The sequence below is a fragment of the Podarcis filfolensis genome (assembly GCF_964270895.1).
Source record: "Podarcis filfolensis genome assembly, chromosome: 10".
Classification (NCBI taxonomy): Eukaryota; Metazoa; Chordata; class Lepidosauria; order Squamata; family Lacertidae; genus Podarcis; species Podarcis filfolensis.
In genome coordinates, this window is record NC_139612.1 from 73,265,173 (window position 1) to 73,284,655 (window position 19,483).

Below are 19,483 nucleotides of genomic sequence, written 5' to 3' on the forward strand. Positions count from 1 at the left end.
AACGCAGGCTGAGACCCTCCTTCGCCGCACACTGTCTCGCCAGAGTGGTGCATGCTCTGGTTGTTTCCGGCTTGGACTACTGCTATGTGGTCTACATGGGGCTACCTTAGAAGGTGACCCCAAACTGCAACTGAATGGGAGCAGCCACCGAGACCACATATCACTGCTCCTAAAGGATCTTTCCTGGCTCCCAGCACATTTTCAAGCACAATTCAAATTGTTAGTGCTGATCTTTAAATTGTCATGGTTGCATTTTCCAGGCATAGAAAAATATTGATCTAATGCAGGCTTCCTGAAACTTGGCAGTTTCCTTTCTGCTGAGAGCTGGTGGTGGGATAAGTTGCGATGAGGTTATGAAGAACCTTTCTTGTTTTGGGGAACCAGATGAAGCTGGTTTAAACTGGAGTGAGCCAGGCTTGTTATCCAGTCCCAAGGTTACTCTGACATTTAATAGAATATAAATTACAAGGCCGACTTCCGGACTTCCGGTCGGCGCCAGCTTTTAATGGCGGTCTCCTGCTGAGCTCCGCTCAGGGAGACTACTCCGTGAGTTCGGGTCCGACCGCTACGGCGAAGCGGGGACCCCTAAAATCACAGGCGCGGAAGCCTGTGAACAAGGAGACTCGGTGGGCACCTGAAGCGCCCCCCGTTACTGTGAAGGAGCCTTTTTAAAGGCTCCGGAGCGGCATCGGGTGAGAGCACGGTGCTGAGAGTCGCTACCCAGCCCGTGGAGTGAAGCCGCGTCGCCATAACGGAGAGCGCCGATTCCTTCCTGACATTTGGATTTACAAATTACCCGTGAGTAAGATTGGGAAACCATCGGGATTTAAAGCAAGAAAGTTAAAAATTTGGCTGAAAACGGGAAAGAGCTAAAATAAGGAAGTCTGCCTTTTCCGGACTGCATGACAGCGAAAGCAATGACATACAAGCTGCAATTGGACGAAAGATAATTTGACTACTATTTAACCCAGACATTGAATTTGAACCTCCCCCCTTAGCAGCAGGAGCGGGGGAAAAAAATTGAACTTGTATTACCTGTCGGAAAGAGGTAAAAGGAAAAAGATTTTTCTGCTGTTTTAAACCCTTGGGAAAGGACTGCTTTAAAAGAAGAGCAAGTCACCGGGACTGGAAACTGTCATCTGAGATTAGATACAAAGTTGGTGCATTGTGAGTTTGATACAAAGTTGGAACTTTATTTGCTATTGTTGGGAGTTTGGCTGAGGATACAAACTGACAGCTCTTTTAGTGGAAAGTTACTGGAAGAGTTGTAGCCATCTTTTTTCTTTTGTTTCTCTGTACCTTGAACTGTGAGCTGCTCCCTCTAGAGGGTTGAGGGAAAATTTAAGTGTGTAAAGAGCAAGTCAGTGGAGTTTTCCATCTGGAAATAATTCCTGTGGGAACGACCTTGGGACATGAGTGGCCAAGAAGATGAGATGAAAACAAGAGCTAAAACAAAAATTGCACAAAAGAAAAGAGGTTCTATATCAGGCTTAGCCCTTGCAGGTGCAGAAGGGCAGGAAAAAGGGATGGAAACAGTGACACAAGCATTATTAAAAATTAATGAGTCCTTAGAAGCTTTGACTAAGCAAGGCACAGAAAATTCCAAACAATTAACAGAGCTATCAGAGAAGCTAGATTTGAATACTAAAAGTGTTGCATCCAATACAGAGACTATAAATAAACTAATTGAAGAAAATGTTGCAATTCGTAAGACTGCTGAAGAGGCAAAAACCATAGCAGAATCTACACAAGTAAAGTTAGAACCAGTTTGTAAAAAACTGGAGGAGCATGAGGCGGCCCTGTCTTTAATGGAACTTCAGAGAAAGGAGAGGAATTTGAGATTGAGAGCTGTCCCAGAAAGTGAACAGGACAATTTGGCAGAGTTCCTCACAAAAGAATTCTCGGAATTTTGGCAAGTAAGTTTGAAAGAGGAGGAATTCAAGATAGTTACGGCCTTCAGACTGGGCAGAAGACAAAATAGAAAGAATCCAAGGGACTGCCTGATAACTTTGAGATCTAAGGAGGAGAGAGACAAAATATTAAATTTACAATATCAAAGATCTCTGGAGATTGAAAATTCTTTTGTGCAGATCTACAAGGATATTCCTAAATATATCTTGGAAGCGAGAACTTATTACAAGGACCTGACCACTTTGTTGAAGAAGAATAACATAATATACAGATGGGAGTACCCACAAGGCTTGTCTTTTAATTACAAAGGGAAAAAAACCAAAATAAAAACAGTGCAAGATAAAGAACAGTTTCTGGAAAGAAACCAAGAGGACCTCGTGAAGGAAGTGGTGGACCTGACTACTGAGGCAAAGGACTTAGCGGATATTTCGAACTTGACATTTGGACTTCAAACTCCTACAAAGGAAGAACAACTGCTGGGGGCTGTTGGAGGAGCAACCAAGTAAACAACAAGATGGCCCTACAATTTTTAAGTTGGAATTGTAACGGTTTGAACCTTCCCAGAAAAAGACGTGAGGTTTTTCATATTTTAAAAAAAGAACAATTGGACTTGATTTGTTTGCAAGAAACCCACGTGACTAGAATACACAGAAAATTACTTGTCAACAAAAGACTGGGACAGGAATTTATTTCATCAGACAAAGTGAAAAAAAGAGGAGTGGTGATTTATGCCAAGGAAAAATTGGCCCCTAAGTTGATGTTTAAAGACGAACAAGGAAGATACCTGGCAATTGAAATACAAGTCCAAGGAGAAAAATTATTGATAATCGGGATTTACGCTCCGAATGAAGGGAAGTCAGAGTTCTTCAAGAAATTACATGGGACATTAATGGACTATTTGGATTACAATGTAATTATGATGGGAGACATGAATGGAGTGGTCTGTACAAATATGGACAAAGCACTAAGACAGGTGGTTTCTAAGGATGGGAGACTACCTAAGGCTTTTTTTGAAATGACAGATAATATGGACTTGATCGACATTTGGAGAACAAGAAACCCTCTGGAGACAGAGGGAACTTTTTTCTCTGAAGCAAAAATGACTTGGACCAGAATCGACTAAATCTGGGTAACTAGTGGGATGGCACCCAAGATAAAAAAAGTGGAAATCTGCCCAAAGACTTGCTCCGACCATAACGCTGTAAAGATGGAAATGAACATAACAACAGCTGGTTCCTTCAGATGGAGGATGAATGACTCCCTATTTAGAGATGAAGAGGTGTACAGAAAGGCCCAGAAAACTATTAAGGACTATTTTGAGATAAATCTGAAAACAGAGGTGGAGAAAAGAACAATTTGGGACGCAAGTAAAGCCGTTATGAGAGGATTCTTGATACAGCAGAATACTTTAAAAAAGAAGAGACAGAATGAAAAGAAAGGTAAGATTTTGGAAAGAATAAAAGAAGGTGAAAAGAAATTGAGATCAAAGCCAAAGTCTCATGAAATTTTGAGAGAAATAAAGTTCTACCAGAGACAATATATGGAATTGATGAACCAGGAGATAGAATGGAAAATAAAACAAATGAGACAAAAGACATTTGAATCGGCAGATAAATGTGGGAAACTTCTGGCATGGCAATTGAAGAAAAGGCAAAAGTTGAATATGGTTACAAGCTTAGAGGTTGAAGGAAAGAACATTTTCAGGCCAAACGAGATTAGAAACTGCTTTCAGAGTTATTTCAGAAAACTTTATGCACAAGGGCCGGTGGACGAAAAAGAGATAGAAGATTTTCTTTAAAAATATGGATTACAAAAAATATCTGAACAAAGTAAAGTGACTTTGAATCAGAAAATAACTGAGCAAGAGATAGAGGGAGCCATTCAAAATATGAAATTGGGAAAATCTCCAGGACCAGATGGCTTGACTTCCAGATACTACAAAGTTTTGAAAGATTGGTTGATACAACCGTTTAAGGAAGTCTGCAATGAAATTTTAGAGGGGAAGAAGGCACCTGAATCGTGGAAAGAAGCATACATTACACTTATACCAAAATCTGAGACTGATAAGAACCAGATTAAGAACTACCGCCCTACATCATTGCTTAATGTGGATTATAAAATTTTTGCAGACATTTTGGCAAAAAGATTGAAGAGGGTTTTGGTGGGTGAGATTCATAAAGACCAGGCTGGCTTTCTCCCGGGAAGACACTTATCTGACAATGTGAGAAATATAATAGACATTATGGAGTTGCTTGAAAACAATATTAATACGAAGGCAGCATTAATATTTGTGGACGCTGAGAAAGCCTTTGACAATATCTCTTGGAGTTTTATGAAAAAGAATCTCAAAGGAATGGGGGTGGGCCAGGGCTTTGAGAATGGTATAGGTGCAATTTATTCTGAACAAAAAGCAAAACTAATTGTAAATAATGTGGTCACTGAGGAAATTGCTATTGAAAAAGGGACACGACAGGGGTGCCCAATATCCCCATTACTTTTCATATCTGTGCTGGAGGTGTTATTAAATATGATTAGAGGGGACCAGCTGGTAAAAGGGATTCAGGTCGGAGCTAAAGAATATAAGTTGAGAGCGTTTGCAGATGACCTAGTATTAACTTTACAAGAGCCAGACACTAGTACGAAAAGAGTTTTGGAGATAATACAAGTTTTTGGTCGAGTAGCAGGTTTTAAGCTAAATAAACAAAAAACAAAGGTACTGGGGAAAAATTTAACAGTAGAGGAAAGAGAGAAGTTTCAGAATGAAACTGGATTAATGGTAGCAAATAAAGTGAAATATCTAGGGGTTAATTTAACAACTAAGAATGTGAACTTATTTAAAGACAACTATGAGAAATGTTGGACAGAAATTAAGAAAGATTTGGAAATATGGTCGAATTTGAGACTTTCCTTGTTAGGCCGAATTGCTGTTATTAAGATGAATGTTTTGCCAAGAATGCTGTTTTTGTTTCAAACATTGCAGATTGCGGACAGAATGGACTGTTTCAAGAAGTGGCAGAAAGATATATCGAGATTTGTCTGGCAGGGCAAAAAGCCCAGAATAAAATTCAAGATATTAACTGATGCAAAAGAAAGAGGGGGGTTTGCCCTGCCGGACTTAAAACTGTACTATGAAGCAGCAGCTTTTTGCTGGCTGAAAGACTGGCTACTTCTTGAGAATACAGACATTTTGGACTTAGAAGGGTTCAATAATAGATTTGGTTGGCATGCATATATATGGTATGACAAGGTAAAAATTCATAAAAGTTTCAAAAACCATATTGTTAGGAAAGCATTGTACAGTGTTTGGATTCGTTATAAAGATCTGTTGGAAAATAAAACCCCTAGGTGGTTGTCACCAATGGAGGCCAAGGAAGTTAAAAAACTTAATATGGAATCTAAATGGCCAAAATATTGGGAAATTGTAGAACAAGAAGGTGGAAATGTGAAATTACAGAGTTATGAGAAATTGAAGTTTAGAGACTTCCGGTTAGCGCCAGCGCTTAATGGCGGATCTCACCCGGAGCTCCGGGAGAGGTCTGCTTCGTAGGTTCGGGTCCTGTCAGCCACGGCGGAGCGGGGACCCTTAAAAATCACAGGCGTGTTGCCTGTGAACCGGAGACTCGGCGGGCACCTTTGCGCCCCCCCGACGCTGTGAAATAGCCTTTTTAAAGGCTGCGGATCAGCGGAGGGTGTGAGGAGCGGTGCTGAGAGTCGTCTTCACCCAGCCTGCGAAGCGAAGCCGCGTCGCCATTAGCGGAGAGCGCTGATTTCTTCCGGCGAAAATTGGATCAAAAAAACAACTATCCGTGAGTAGGATTGACCGCTAAAATACAATTGGACATTAAAAGTAAAGAAATCGGGCACCGAGACGGATAAGCACTAAAAAGGAAGTCTGCTTTCCGTTCTGTAGCAAGATCAAAGCGAAAGGCACTCTAGCTGTAACTGCTTGAGAGGAAATTTGCGGGAATTAAGAAACCCACCACCAAAGCAAAGAACTCCCTCCCCGAAGGCAGAAGGGGGGGGAAGAAGATTTTAAAGTGTTTCTCTGCCAATTTTAAAGAACTGAGTTAAATATCGCTGTTCTTATACCTGGGATCGGACTGCCGGAGAAAAGGAACCGGCTAAGGACTGTTACTATAAGAAGGTTAAAAAGTATCTTCAATTGACTTTGGTTACTCTCAACTTGAAATACTTATTTTGTTGCATTGTAAAGTTACTTACAGGACATTATTGACTTGGATCCCTTAGAAAGAGAAAAGAACAATTGGAAGGGACCAGGAAAACTTTTGTTTATTTTTAGGAGAGTGTGGGACTATTTGGAGAAGTAAAAAATTGACTCTGCGCCCTCTAGAGGATTTACAAATTGTTACAGCAACAAGTGAAGTGTAAAATCTGAGAACTTTTGTTTGACAGCTTAAGAGTGTGGGAATGACCTTGACTAAAAGATTTTGTTATGGCAGATGGTAAAGAGAAAGGGGATTTACAAGAAACAACTTTGAGATCTGGCAGACAATATAAAATTGACTCTTTCATGCAGAGAAGGGCTTCTGTATCAGGAGCCTCTGGAACTACAGCTGCCCCAAAGGCAAGAGTGAAAACAATGTCTACAGAAGAATCATTTGCCAAGGTACTGGAGAAGATAAATGACTCTTTGGAGGAACTAAAAAAGCAAGGTGCAGAAACTAAAGCACAAGTTGCTGAAACTAAAGTACAAGTTGCTGAAACAAATAAGAAAATTGAAGAAATCTCTGGGAAAATTGATTCAAATACAAAAAGTATAACTGACCTTGGGAATAAAGTGAACTTAAATGCAGAAGCAATTGGGAAAATACTGGAAGAATCATCTACAACAAGAAAGATAGCTGAGGAAGCTAAAGAAATTGCAACTGCTGCTGAGGGAAAATTTCCACCAGTGTTCAAGAAACTAGACGAATACGAACTGGCACTTTCTATGCAGGACATGCAACGCAAGGAGAGAAATTTAAGGATCAGACTTGTGCCGGAAAAGGAAGAAGACAACCTGGTGGACTATTTGACAAAAGAATTTTCTGACTTTTGGAAGCAGGAGCTGGATAAAGAAGAATTTAAGATGGAAAGCGCTTTCAGACTGGGAGCAAGGCAGAGGAAGAATCGACCCAGAGATTGTCTTATAACTCTAAGATCAAAGGAGGAGCGAGACAAAATATTGAACCTGCATTACCAAACAACCCTTCGAATTGAAGATTATCATATTGAGATCTTCAAAGACATTCCTAAGAGTATTTTGGATGCAAGAGGACACTACAAGGACCTGGTGATATTGCTGAGAAGGAACTACATACCATTCAGGTGGGAGTTCCCCCAAGGCCTGTCTTTTAAATACAAGGGGAAGAAGAGAAGAATAAAGACTGTGAGTGATAAAGACAAGTTCTTGGGAGAACACGAAGAAGACCTACAGAAAGAGACGCATCCAGGACAAGGGCATCCCTCATTAGATACGGATACGGAACTACCGACAAAGGACGAACAACAACTGGGAGCTGTAGGAGGAATTAAATAACCCCATCATGGCTTTGCAACTTCTAACCTGGAACTGTAATGGTCTAAACAATCCCCGAAAAAGGAAAAATATATTTCATGCTTTAAAGAAAGACCAATTGGACTTGATTTGTTTACAAGAGACCCACGTGACAAGAGCACATAGAAAATTATTAATAAATAAGAGATTGGGACAAGAATTTATATCATCAGACAGAGTAAAAAAGAGAGGAGTGGTGATCTACGCAAAGGAAAATCTGCAACCGAAACAAATCTTTAAAGATGACCAAGGAAGATATTTGGCAATTGAAATTCAATTTCAAGGAGAGAAGTATTTGATAGTGGGAATTTATGCACCAAATGAAGGGAAAGCTGAATTTTTTAAGAAGTTGCATGAGATTTTGATGGATCATATGGATTATAAATTAATTATGATGGGAGACATGAATGGAGTAGTTTCAACAAATATGGATAAAGCACAAAGACAGGTAGTAACAAAAGATGGAAGACTACCAAAGACCTTTTTTGAAATGACTGATAATATGGACTTGATTGACATATGGAGAACAAAACACCCATTAGAAAGAGAGGGAACCTTCTTTTCTGAAGCCAAAATGACATGGACAAGGATCGACCAAATTTGGGTGACTAGCACTATGGCGCAGAACATAAAGAGAGTGGAAATCTGCACAAAAACTTTCTCCGACCATAATGCAGTAAAGATGGTGATGAGGCAAACAACAACTGGCTCCTTTAGATGGAGAATGAATGACACCTTACTTAGAGATGAGGAGATCTGCAAGAAGGCCCAAAAAAACTTTGAAAGACTATTTTGAAATTAATCTCAGGACTAAAGTAGAAAAAAGAATAGTATGGGACGCAAGTAAAGCCGTGATGAGAGGGTTTCTGATACAACAAAATACATTAAAGAAAAGAAAACAAAATGAGAGGAAGGAAAAAATTCTGGAAAAGATAAAAGAAGGGGAAAAGAAACTAAGATTGAAGCCAAAATCACAAGAGATCTTAAGAGAAATTAAATTTTATCAAACACAATATATGGAACTGACGAATCAAGAACTAGAGTGGAAAATTAAGCAAATGAGACAAAAGACTTTTGAATCTGCTGACAAATGTGGCAAGTTATTGGCTTGGCAAATAAAGAAGAGACAAAAACTCAACACGGTAACAAACATAGAAGTGGAAGGAAAGAATATAAGCAACCCAGCTGAAATTAGAAATTGTTTTCAGAACTACTTTAGACAACTTTACACACAAGGGCCGCAAAAAGAAACAGATATACAACAATTCCTCGAGAAAAATGGGCTGAAAAAGATTTCGCAGGAAAGTAAGACAATTTTGAACCAGGAGATATCAGCACAGGAAATAGAAGATGCCATTCAAAATATGACGTTGGGCAAATCACCTGGACCGGATGGACTGACTTCCAAATATTATAAAGTTTTGAAGGAAGGGCTTATACAACCTTTGAAGGAAGTCTGCAATGAGATCATGGAGGGGAGGAAGGCACCCGATACGTGGAGAGAGGCCTATATTACACTTATACCAAAGACAGAGACTGAAAAGACCCAACTTAAGAACTACCGACCCATCTCGTTACTAAATGTGGATTACAAAATCTTTGCTGATGTTTTAGCAAAGAGACTGAAAAGGGTTTTGATGGAGGAGATTCATGGGGACCAAGCGGGCTTTCTCCCGAAAAGGCATTTGTCGGATAATGTAAGGAATATAATTGACATTTTGGAGAAGTTGGAAGTGAACATAAATACTAAGGCTGTTTTGATATTTGTGGACGCCGAGAAAGCCTTTGACAACATTTCTTGGAGTTTTATGTTGAAGAACCTCCGGGGGATGGGGGTAGGCCAAGGGTTTGAGAATGGTATAGGTGCAATTTATTCTGAACAGAAAGCAAAATTAATTATAAATAATGTGGTTACAGAAGAGTTCAAGATAGAAAAAGGGACACGACAGGGGTGCCCCATCTCCCCATTACTTTTTATATCGGTCCTGGAGGTTTTGCTTAATATGATTAGGAGGGACCAGTTGGTTAAAGGGATTCAGGTCGGAGCTAAACAATACAAACTGAGAGCATTTGCAGATGACCTAGTACTTACATTGCAAGAGCCAGAAGCTAGTACGAAAAGAGTTTTGGAAATAATCCAAGAGTTTGGTCAATTGGCAGGATTTAAACTGAATAAGTCAAAAACAAAGGTATTGGAGAAAAATCTAACACAGGTTGAAAAAGAAAGGTTTCAGAATGAGACAGGGTTGACTGTGGTTAAAAAAGTGAAATATCTGGGTATAAACATGACAGCTAGGAATGTGAACTTATTTAAAGACAATTATGAAAAAACTTGGACAGAAGTGAAAAAAGATTTGGAGATTTGGTCAAATCTTAAGCTTTCCTTGTTAGGTCGAATTGCAGTTATAAAGATGAATGTATTGCCAAGAATGTTGTTTTTGTTTCAAGCATTGCAAATAATGGATAAAATGGACTGTTTCAAGAAGTGGCAAAAAGACATATCTAAATTTGTCTGGCAGGGCAAAAAGCCCAGAATTAAATTTAAGATATTAACGGACTCAAAGGAAAGAGGGGGGTTTGCCCTGCCAGACTTTAAACTGTACTATGAAGCGGCAGCTTTCTGCTGGCTGAAAGAATGGCTGCTTCTTGAAAACACAGACATTTTGGATTTGGAAGGTTTCAATAATATTTTTGGGTGGCATGCATACTTGTGGTATGACAAGGTTAAAGCACACAAAAGTTTTAAAAACCATATTGTCAGAAAAGCATTATTAAATGTTTGGGTCAGATATAAAGATTTGCTGGAAAACAAAACTCCAAGGTGGTTGTCGCCAATGGAAGCTAAGGCAGTTAAAAAGTTAAACATGGAGTCTAAGTGGCCAAGATATTGGGAAACTCTGGAAAAGGAAGGGGACAAACTGAGATTGCAGAGTTTTGAGAAATTAAAAGGGAAGGTGAGAGATTGGTTGCACTATCATCAAATAAATGAAGCGTTTAAAGTGGACAGTAAAATTGGCTTTCAGGTGGAAAAATCAAAATTGGAGACAGAACTGTTAGAACCCAGTACTAAGAATTTGTCAAAAATGTATAATTTGCTGCTGAAATGGAATACGGAAGATGAAACGGTTAAATCAGCTATGATTAAATGGGCTCAGGACATTGGTCATAATATTTTGTTTGCGGATTGGGAAAAGTTATGGACCACCGGAATGAAATTTACGGCATGTAATGCCTTAAGAGAAAATATTATGAAAATGATCTATAGGTGGTACATAACCCCAGTCAAGCTTGCAAAGATTTACCATTTGCCTGACAATAAATGTTGGAAATGTAAAGAAAAGGAAGGTACATTTTTCCACCTTTGGTGGACGTGCCCGAAGATTAAGGCATTCTGGGAAATGATCTATAATGAACTTAAAAAGGTATTTAAATATACTTTCACCAAGAAACCAGAGGCCTTTCTCTTGGGTATTGTCGACCAAGGGGTGTTAAAGACAGATATAACTTTTTTCATGTATGCTACAACAGCAGCTAGAATACTCATTGCGAAGTACTGGAAGACGCAAGATTTACCCACACTGGAAGAATGGCAGATGAAGGTGATAGACTACATGGGCTTGGCAGAAATGACGAGCAGAATCCGAAACCAGAGAAGAGAAACAGCGCAAGAAGAATGGAAAAAATTTAAGGATTATTTAAAGAAATATCACAAAGTTAATGAAAGTTAGAATGATGATGGATTGGAAAGTAAACGGTTACTATTAGTAATGGTTAAGACAAGGAGAATAAGGAAGATTAGCTTAAACTTAAATTAAAATAAGGGAAGATTTGCTGAACAATTGATAAGAATTTGGAATACAGAAAAGGGAGGCATGAGGAAGTCGGGGAAGGAAGGTATAAGAAATTAGGATATGAAATGGTACATGTTTTTTTGTTTTGTTTTGTCTTAGTATGTTTATGTATGTTATGTGTATATGGAAAAATTCTTGAATAAAAATATTTAAAAAAAAAAAAGAGAGAAATTGAAGTTTAAAGTAAGAGACTGGCTTCATTATTACCAGATAAATGAAGTTTTTAAACAGGACAGGAAAATCGGCTTCCAGGTGGAGAAGTCAAAGTTAGAAACAGAATTGTTAGAACCTAATACTAAGAATCTGTCTAGAATGTACAATTTGCTGCTGAAATGGAATACACAGGATGAAACGGTTAAATCAGCTATGATTAAATGGGCACAGGACATTGGTCATGACATTATGTTTGCTGACTGGGAACAGTTATGGACCACTGGTATAAAATTGACGGCATGTAATGCCTTAAGAGAGAATATTATGAAAATGATTTATAGGTGGTACACGACCCCAGTCAAGCTTGCAAAAATTTATCATTTGCCCAATAACAAATGCTGGAAATGTAATGAAACTGAAGGTACTTTCTATCACCTTTGGTGGACGTGCCCAAGGATTAAGGTCTTCTGGGAAACGATATATAATGAAATTAAGAAGGTGCTTAAGTGTACCTTTCACAAAAAACCAGAGGCTTTTCTCCTGGGCATAGTAGGCCAATTGGTGTCAAAGAAAGACAGGACGTTCTTTATGTATGCTACAACAGCAGCAAGAGTTCTACTAGCAAAGTATTGGAAGATACAAGAACTACCCACGCTGGAAGAGTGGCAGACGAAGGTGATTGAATATATGGGACTAGCAGAGATGACGAGCAGAATCCGTGACCAAGGGAAAGAGACGGTGGAGGAAGACTGGAATAAATTTAAATTTTATCTTAAAAACTCTTGCAAAATTACTGAGTGTTAAAATGTCATGGGTAAAGCATAGCAGATTTGCAGCGATAAATGATCGGACAAGAGGAAAGAAAAGGGTTAAAGAAAGGAATTTATAAGTAATTCAGATCAGGGGTTGCTGAAAAAAGTTTAAAACAGGGATGCAGAAAAGGGAGGCATGGGGAAGTCCTTGAAATTGGGTATACGAAAAAAAAATTATGAAACTATACATGTTTATATGTTTGTTTGTCAGTGTTTGTTGTTTGTATTGTCTTATATTATATGTTGAAAAACCAATAAAAATTTTATTAAAAAAAACACATCAAATGATAATAATTCATGAGCAACTATCAAAATCCTCAACAAATGTTCATAAAGCAGCTTGATTTTTTAAAGAATGATGTCCTGTCTGATCTCGTGCCCATCTTCTGAGGCAGGACTATCCTAAAATGACACAGAAAAGCAGGATATTCAAGGCCAAATGATAAACTGTACTTAGTGGAATATGTAGTACCTTGAAAATGGAGTATTGATTCACTAATGGACTGAGGTTGTGTTATTTCTGGGGACATGAATTTGTTCCTGTTCTGTCTTAAATATCATAATCATACGATGTCATGGGGTGTTAGGGGAGCGGTAGTTCCTTTGGTGGGGGAAATGTCATGCACCTTATGGGGTAATTTATCCACCATTGGTCCCCACCCTGCAGTCAGCTCTCACCTGTGGCTTCCAGAAGCTGTCAGCATGCAACAGAGGCCACAATACCAGGAACGGCTTCAATCGGCCGGCTAAACCAGGTGAGGATAGCTGATGGGTCTCAAATCCTTGGTTTATTAGGGAATTCTGCTGCAGGTGAAGGCAGGCCCTGGTGGATGGAGAGGAGGAGAACAACAGTGAATCCCACAGTCAAGAAGGCAGATTCTGCCCATCCTGCAGAGGAAAGTGAAGGGCAGATGGGGCTCGTCAACCAGGGAAGGAAGCCCATCGAGAAGGGAAACTCTGGTCGTAATACTTTGCTGCCTCGTGAGTTATCTTCAGAAGAAGAAAAGGCTATGGAGGGAAACCTACACAAATCCAGAGTGGAGTCTCTAAGATAGTTACATGGTGTCCTGCACACCTCCTTCCAGCCACTCTTGCAGCCAAGCTGGTGCCTAACGTACTGCTCTGCTTTCCTTGGGACCATATAAGCAAGGCTGAGAAGGGTGTCTTGTTGTCTAGGCAGCCCAGGACCCCCAAACACACTGCCCAGGCTTGTAGTGCTGCTAACACATCAGTTTCAGGGGGAGCGATGAACTCAGATCTGTGTATCAGAATCTCTCCAATGTGGAATATGTAAAACAGAAGCACTATTTACATCATACATCAATTAAAAAGTATTCAGAATATTTGTCTTTTGAAGAAAAGGCCACCAAGTATCCGATGGCCCCTTCAAAGCTAATGAAAGTCTTGTGCCTGGAGCTTTTGGGGGTGCAGGACCAGGAAAGCTTCTGCCACCATTATCCTTCCAATTGGGATTTAGGCCTCATCATGCAACAGAAACTGCCCTGGTTGTGCTCGTTGATAATCTCGGATGCGCTAGAGTCTGAGGGGAAAGCTATTTCCTGGTTCTGCTAGATCTCTCGGTGGCTTTGGAGACCTTTGGTCATGGTGTCCTTCTGGACCCTCGAGGAGAACTGGGGAAATGGTTATGCAGTGGTTCCGCTCCTTCCTCCTGGGCCATGTCCAGAAATTGATGTTGGGGCATGGGTGTTCAGACCCCTGGGCTCTCACTTGTGGGGTGCCTCAGGGCTCCGTCCTCTCCCCCATGCTTTTTAATATCTATATGAAGCTGGTGGGAGAGATCATCAGGGGTTTGGGCTGGGTGTTCACCAGTATGTGGGTGATACCCAGCTCTTCTTCTCATTTAAATTGGAACCAGTGAAGGTGGTGAATGCCCTGTGTTGGTGCCTGGAGGTGGTTTGAGGATGGATGGCGGCTAACAGATTGAGGTTGAATCCTGACAAGACAGAAGTACTGTCCCTGGGGAACAAGGGGTGGGCAGGTGTGGGGGACCCCCTGGTCCTGAATGGGGTAACTGTGGCCCTAAAGGACCAGGTGCACAGCCTAGTGGTCATTTTGGACTCACAGCTGACCATGGAGGCGCAGCTCAATTCTGTGTCCAGGGCAGCTGTCTAGCAGCTCCATCTGGAACGCAGGCTGAGACCCTCCTTCCCCGCACACTGTCTCGCCAGAGTGGTGCATGCTCTGGTTGTTTCCGGCATGGACTACTGCTATGTGGTCTACATGGGGCTACCTTAGAAGGTGACCCCAAACTGCAACTGAATGGGTGTAGCCACCGAGACCACATATCACTGCTCCTAAAGGATCTTTCCTGGCTCCCAGCACATTTTCAAGCACAATTCAAATTGTTAGTGCTGATCTTTAAATTGTCATGGTTGCATTTTCCAGGCATAGAAAAATATTGATCTAATGCAGGCTTCCTGAAACTTGGCAGTTTCCTTTCTGCTGAGAGCTGGTGGTGGGATAAGTTGCGATGAGGTTATGAAGAACCTTTCTTGTTTTGGGGAACCAGATGAAGCTGGTTTAAACTGGAGTGAGCCAGGCTTGTTATCCAGTCCCAAGGTTACTCTGACATTTAATAGAATATAAATTACAAGGCCGACTTCCGGACTTCCGGTCGGCGCCAGCGTTTAATGGCGGTCTCCTGCTGAGCTCCGCTCAGGGAGACTACTCCGTGAATTCGGGTCCGACCGCTACGGCGAAGCGGGGACCCCTAAAATCACAGGCGCGGAAGCCTGTGAACAAGGAGACTCGGTGGGCACCTGAAGCGCCCACCGTTACTGTGAAGGAGCCTTTTTAAAGGCTCCGGAGCGGCATCGGGTGAGAGCACGGTGCTGAGAGTCGCTACCCAGCCCGTGGAGTGAAGCCGCGTCGCCATAACGGAGAGCGCCGATTCCTTCCTGACATTTGGATTTACAAATTACCCGTGAGTAAGATTGGGAAACCGTCGGGATTTAAAGCAAGAAAGTTAAAAATTTGGCTGAAAACGGGAAAGAGCTAAAATAAGGAAGTCTGCCTTTCCCGGACTGCATGACAGCGAAAGCAATGACATACAAGCTGCAATTGGACGAAAGATAATTTGACTACTATTTAACCCAGACATTGAATTTGAACCTCCCCCCTTAGCAGCAGGAGCGGGGGAAAAAAAATTGAACTTGTATTACCTGTCGGAAAGAGGTAAAAGGAAAAAGATTTTTCTGCTGTTTTAAACCCTTGGGAAAGGACTGCTTTAAAAGAAGAGCAAGTCACCGGGACTGGAAACTGTCATCTGAGATTAGATACAAAGTTGGTGCATTGTGAGTTTGATACAAAGTTGGAACTTTATTTGCTATTGTTGGGAGTTTGGCTGAGGATACAAACTGACAGCTCTTTTAGTGGAAAGTTACTGGAAGAGTTGTAGCCATCTTTTTTCTTTTGTTTCTCTGTACCTTGAACTGTGAGCTGCTCCCTCTAGAGGGTTGAGGGAAAATTTAAGTGTGTAAAGAGCAAGTCAGTGGAGTTTTCCATCTGGAAATAATTCCTGTGGGAACGACCTTGGGACATGAGTGGCCAAGAAGATGAGATGAAAACAAGAGCTAAAACAAAAATTGCACAAAAGAAAAGAGGTTCTATATCAGGCTTAGCCCTTGCAGGTGCAGAAGGGCAGGAAAAAGGGATGGAAACAGTGACACAAGCATTATTAAAAATTAATGAGTCCTTAGAAGCTTTGACTAAGCAAGGCACAGAAAATTCCAAACAATTAACAGAGCTATCAGAGAAGCTAGATTTGAATACTAAAAGTGTTGCATCCAATACAGAGACTATAAATAAACTAATTGAAGAAAATGTTGCAATTCGTAAGACTGCTGAAGAGGCAAAAACCATAGCAGAATCTACACAAGTAAAGTTAGAACCAGTTTGTAAAAAACTGGAGGAGCATGAGGCGGCCCTGTCTTTAATGGAACTTCAGAGAAAGGAGAGGAATTTGAGATTGAGAGCTGTCCCAGAAAGTGAACAGGACAATTTGGCAGAGTTCCTCACAAAAGAATTCTCGGAATTTTGGCAAGTAAGTTTGAAAGAGGAGGAATTCAAGATAGTTACGGCCTTCAGACTGGGCAGAAGACAAAATAGAAAGAATCCAAGGGACTGCCTGATAACTTTGAGATCTAAGGAGGAGAGAGACAAAATATTAAATTTACAATATCAAAGATCTCTGGAGATTGAAAATTCTTTTGTGCAGATCTACAAGGATATTCCTAAATATATCTTGGAAGCGAGAACTTATTACAAGGACCTGACCACTTTGTTGAAGAAGAATAACATAATATACAGATGGGAGTACCCACAAGGCTTGTCTTTTAATTACAAAGGGAAAAAAACCAAAATAAAAACAGTGCAAGATAAAGAACAGTTTCTGGAAAGAAACCAAGAGGACCTCGTGAAGGAAGTGGTGGACCTGACTACTGAGGCAAAGGACTTAGCGGATATTTCGAACTTGACATTTGGACTTCAAACTCCTACAAAGGAAGAACAACTGCTGGGGGCTGTTGGAGGAGCAACCAAGTAAACAACAAGATGGCCCTACAATTTTTAAGTTGGAATTGTAACGGTTTGAACCTTCCCAGAAAAAGACGTGAGGTTTTTCATATTTTAAAAAAAGAACAATTGGACTTGATTTGTTTGCAAGAAACCCACGTGACTAGAATACACAGAAAATTACTTGTCAACAAAAGACTGGGACAGGAATTTATTTCATCAGACAAAGTGAAAAAAAGAGGAGTGGTGATTTATGCCAAGGAAAAATTGGCCCCTAAGTTGATGTTTAAAGACGAACAAGGAAGATACCTGGCAATTGAAATACAAGCCCAAGGCGAAAAATTATTGATAATCGGGATTTACGCTCCGAATGAAGGGAAGTCAGAGTTCTTCAAGAAATTACATGGGACATTAATGGACTATTTGGATTACAATGTAATTATGATGGGAGACATGAATGGAGTGGTCTCTACAAATATGGACAAAGCACTAAGACAGGTGGTTTCTAAGGATGGGAGACTACCTAAGGCTTTTTTTGAAATGACAGATAATATGGACTTGATCGACATTTGGAGAACAAGAAACCCTCTGGAGAGAGAGGGAACTTTTTTCTCTGAAGCAAAAATGACTTGGACCAGAATCGACTAAATCTGGGTAACTAGTGGGATGGCACCCAAGATAAAAAAAGTGGAAATCTGCCCAAAGACTTGCTCCGACCATAACGCTGTAAAGATGGAAATGAACATAACAACAGCTGGTTCCTTCAGATGGAGGATGAATGACTCCCTATTTAGAGATGAAGAGGTGTACAGAAAGGCCCAGAAAACTATTAAGGACTATTTTGAGATAAATCTGAAAACAGAGGTGGAGAAAAGAACAATTTGGGACGCAAGTAAAGCCGTTATGAGAGGATTCTTGATACAGCAGAATACTTTAAAAAAGAAGAGACAGAATGAAAAGAAAGGTAAGATTTTGGAAAGAATAAAAGAAGGTGAAAAGAAATTGAGATCAAAGCCAAAGTCTCATGAAATTTTAAGAGAAATAAAGTTCTACCAGAGACAATATATGGAATTGATGAACCAGGAGATAGAATGGAAAATAAAACAAATGAGACAAAAGACATTTGAATCGGCAGATAAATGTGGGAAACTTCTGGCATGGCAATTGAGGAAAAGGCAAAAGTTGAATATGGTTACAAGCTTAGAGGTTGAAGGAAAGAACATTTTCAGGCCAAACGAGATTAGAAACTGCTTTCAGAGTTATTTCAGAAAACTTTATGCACAAGGGCCGGTGGACGAAAAAGAGATAGAAGATTTTCTTTAAAAATATGGATTACAAAAAATATCTGAACAAAGTAAAGTGACTTTGAATCAGAAAATAACTGAGCAAGAGATAGAGGGAGCCATTCAAAATATGAAATTGGGAAAATCTCCAGGACCAGATGGCTTGACTTCCAGATACTACAAAGTTTTGAAAGATTGGTTGATACAACCGTTTAAGGAAGTCTGCAATGAAATTTTAGAGGGGAAGAAGGCACCTGAATCGTGGAAAGAAGCATACATTACACTTATACCAAAATCTGAGACTGATAAGAACCAGATTAAGAACTACCGCCCTATATCATTGCTTAATGTGGATTATAAAATTTTTGCAGACATTTTGGCAAAAAGATTGAAGAGGGTTTTGGTGGGTGAGATTCATAAAGACCAGGCTGGCTTTCTCCCGGGAAGACACTTATCTGACAATGTGAGAAATATAATAGACATTATGGAGTTGCTTGAAAACAATATTAATACGAAGGCAGCATTAATATTTGTGGACGCTGAGAAAGCCTTTGACAATATCTCTTGGAGTTTTATGAAAAAGAATCTCAAAGGAATGGGGGTGGGCCAGGGCTTTGAGAATGGTATAGGTGCAATTTATTCTGAACAAAAAGCAAAACTAATTGTAAATAATGTGGTCACTGAGGAAATTGCTATTGAAAAAGGGACACGACAGGGGTGCCCAATATCCCCATTACTTTTCATATCTGTGCTGGAGGTGTTATTAAATATGATTAGAGGGGACCAGCTGGTAAAAGGGATTCAGGTCGGAGCTAAAGAATATAAGTTGAGAGCGTTTGCAGATGACCTAGTATTAACTTTACAAGAGCCAGACACTAGTACGAAAAGAGTTTTGGAGATAATACAAGTTTTTGGTCGAGTAGCAGGTTTTAAGCTAAATAAACAAAAAACAAAGGTACTGGGGAAAAATTTAACAGTAGAGGAAAGAGAGAAGTTTCAGAATGAAACTGGATTAATGGTAGCAAATAAAGTGAAATATCTAGGGGTTAATTTAACAACTAAGAATGTGAACTTATTTAAAGACAACTATGAGAAATGTTGGACAGAAATTAAGAAAGATTTGGAAATATGGTCGAATTTGAGACTTTCCTTGTTAGGCCGAATTGCTGTTATTAAGATGAATGTTTTGCCAAGAATGCTGTTTTTGTTTCAAACATTGCAGATTGCGGACAGAATGGACTGTTTCAAGAAGTGGCAGAAAGATATATCGAGATTTGTCTGGCAGGGCAAAAAGCCCAGAATAAAATTCAAGATATTAACTGATGCAAAAGAAAGAGGGGGGTTTGCCCTGCCGGACTTAAAACTGTACTATGAAGCAGCAGC

General features: G+C 40.1%; 1 protein-coding gene and 1 long non-coding RNA gene across 2 annotated transcripts in view; both read right to left on the bottom strand.

Annotated features, from left to right (window-relative positions):
• The window catches only part of LOC310743192, a 70,987-nt gene that overhangs the window by 12,145 nt on the left and 39,359 nt on the right, over positions 1–19,483 (bottom strand). The gene's annotated exons all lie outside the window — the stretch shown is intronic.
• Positions 1–19,483, bottom strand: part of LOC310742969 (uncharacterized protein) — a 29,457-nt gene that overhangs the window by 4,723 nt on the left and 5,251 nt on the right. Inside the window, exon 3 of the mRNA XM_083572939.1 lies at positions 12,963–13,107. The gene's annotated coding sequence lies outside the window, so the exon portion shown is untranslated. The remainder of the gene's footprint in view (positions 1–12,962; positions 13,108–19,483) is intronic.